Below are 3383 nucleotides of genomic sequence, written 5' to 3'. Positions count from 1 at the left end.
GATGGTTGGATGAATGGACGATGGATGGATGGTTCGCAGACTCGCTGGCTTGCTGGATGGTTGGCTTGTTGCATGGATGGCCGGATGTTGTCTAAATTTCATTCATTGAATTTTAGACACCATCAGAGTTATCATGCATGCATGCACGTATGTATGTATGTGTGTGTGTATGTATGTATGTGATGTTTATATGTTCTCTTCTGGGTTTAATCATTTAAATTCTTCCTACTCTGTGAAGGCGCGTGGATATTCAGCTCACGATCGCATAATCGTGAGTTCGATTTCCAGCGGCAAGACACTTTAGTTCACGGTGTTCCAGTCCGCTCAACGAGCAAAAATGGTGCATGTAATTCAAAGGGCCAGCTTAGTCACTTCTGTCTCGTGCTGAATCTCCCTGAGAACTACGTTAAGGGTACTCGTGTTTGTGGAGTGTCCCGCCACTTGCACGTTAATTTGCAAGCAGGTTGTTCCGTTGATTAGTTCAACTGGAACCTTCATCGTCGGTTCCAATTAGTTATTTTTTTTCCTCTGAGGAAGGAGCAGCTTTCTAATAAAGATTCAAAGCTCCATCGGTTGAAGGTAAACTTGAGAAAAGTCTTGAATGATTTTACTGTTCCACTTACATATTGTATTTGTAATGTGCGAGTCAGTTGGTTGATTTCTTTTTCTGAAAAGCCTAGCTTATCCAGATTATCATTTTGTATCAATTATTATTGATGACATTTGCGATGTCTTCCACAGAAATATGACATAACCTACATTTTCGATTGCATCTTGGAGCTCCATAAGCTTTTTTTTTTGTTTCTTTATAAGGTATTTCGTAGCAATCTTTTGTTCTTGGACTGAAAATGCATAGCCGTGATGTGATGTAGAGGTCACGAATCCAACAGCAGCTTCGCATCATGTCGATATATATACATATATTGTTTCATTTGTTTCAGTCATTTGACTGCAGCCATGCTGGAGCACCGCCTTTAGTCGAACAAATCGATGTCAGGACTTATTTTATAAGATTAATACTTATTCAATCGAGGTATCATCGGAAAGCGTTTTCGGCCTCCTGCCAAACAATACCTTGTGAGGGAAACTGAGAAACAGAAACTTTGTGACTTTCATTAATTTCTCTTCTTTCATCTTTCCTGAAAAAGGACTCTATCCGAAACGTTGGTTTGGCAAATTCATTATTTTTTTTTATTTATTTTAATACCTAATACAAGTCTTACTGACGCAAACCAACACAACCATCTTCGGAATCTGCCTGACCATATTTATATATATGAATCTATCTATCTATCTATATATATATATATATATATATATATATATATATGCATACACACACATACACACACGCATGCGTGTGCACACACGCACACACACACACATAAATATCCATATACACATACAGAGACACTCGCAAATACGCATAAGGTGTATAAAGTACACACCTATAGATGTATGTCAATTTCTGCACCTATATGAACGTGTGCATGTATTTACATTTAAATATGCTTACATAAACATATATGTATATATGTAATATATAAATGCATCCATGTGGAAGTCAACTAGTGACTGGGTAAGACCAATTTCTAAACTCAATAAGTCCAAGCCAATATTCCGAGAGTCTAAGAGGTTCCACTACCTGAATTTCTTTTGAATGGAGAACCCACTTTTCAGCGCAATCAGCTATAAAACTAATAGCATAACAAGCTTTGAGACGACCAGACACCGACTGCACTTTAAGTATTTTATACGAGTTTACCTTCTAGAACTAATTTCTAACGAGAACTAGGAGCCCTTTAATCCAAGTGGTTCACATGCTAGATAATCCATAGGATTCCCTTAACATGTACTACTATTGTGGGTCGGAATAGACTTGTAAACAATAGTGGTTAAGAGGTGATTCGACACTCCTCAAAACCCTGAAACTCTCATACCAGGGGCTTATTATCGGATGCAGTTTAAAGTCATCCCCAGGACATAAATGCTTACATACATACATAAAGAGTAAAGACCTCCTTCAGTCATGAATGACCATGGGATTGCACCTAGAAAGTTACCTTCCGAGGCACTAGTCCAGCGGTCGCCCATGCATACCAGCTTCTCCTCTCCACGCCATCGATGTTATCCAAGGGAAAGGCAAAGTCGGATACAGCTTGGCACCAGTGACGTCGCAACTCGTTTCTACAGCTGAGTGAACTGGAGCAACGTGAAATAGAGTGTCTTGCTCAAGAACACAACACAGAGTCCGATCCGGGTTTCGACCTCACTACTTTATGATCGTGAGCCGACGCTCTAACCACTGAGCCATGCGCCTTCACATACATACATACATACATACATACATAGCAAAATAACTGAGGCGGATTCTCCAAATCCAATCTAATAATGGCACAGTGAAGATTTGTAAGACATTCCAAACATTCTCCATGTGACATTCTTGTGTGAACAGATGCACAGACTTGGGTGTCTGCCTCGACAGTTCAACCAACACCAACTCAACCACATATTTACAAACACCGTGAACTCTCTTAACTCAAAAACCTGTCGCTTTGTTAGCGACCGGCTTAAACTCTCTCCCAGAATAACTTAAATAAAATTCAAGGAAAAACATACATACCTACATACATACATACATACATACATACATACATACATACATACATACATACATACATACATAGAAGGGTATGCGTTTGCAATCCAGGCACAGGAAATAGCAACTAATTAGAGGAGACCGGGTCTAGTTGTAACTCGGGTAAATTGTTACAAGCCCATTGTTTCTAACTTCTACCTCGTGAAGGTCAACTCCATAGCATCATGACTACACATGTGTATTGCACTGGCGGGCTGTCACTGGCTCAAAAATGGATTTTTTACTCCAAAAGTGAAATTTTGCCACAAAGTTATTTCCTTAACTAGTAAAGCACAAGTGGTGTTACTGAAGTAGTTTGTGACTCATTAGGAAGTGTTAGAAGTTGCCTTCGATACATGAAGATGTGTTATGGATGGCATGCATTGCTAGTGCTGTGTACGAGGTAATCTCCAGAAATCCATGGTCGGGGCTAATTGTTACAGTGTATCAACTTACCCCAGGCATGTAACAACTTACCCCTTCTATTTCAGTTTAACACACCATGCCTAGAAATTACAAAAGAAAGACTACAGGAGTGGGGCTACCCCTCCTGATGTCATGGAAAGAGCCGCCAGAAAAGTTGTGGATGAAAAGAAATCATTATGGGATGTTGCCGTAAAACCGCGCATAGTAGATGAAATAAACGAGCAGAAATCCAAACCAAAGAAGGCAACTGGTACCGAAAAGACAACAAAGGGGAAGGGAAAGTCAACTAAAACAGGTAAAGGCAAAGGGGAGCAGCCTC

The sequence above is a fragment of the Octopus bimaculoides genome, chromosome 3 (assembly GCF_001194135.2).
Source record: "Octopus bimaculoides isolate UCB-OBI-ISO-001 chromosome 3, ASM119413v2, whole genome shotgun sequence".
NCBI lineage: Eukaryota > Metazoa > Mollusca > Cephalopoda > Octopoda > Octopodidae > Octopus > Octopus bimaculoides.
Note: the sequence above shows the minus strand (reverse complement) of the source record.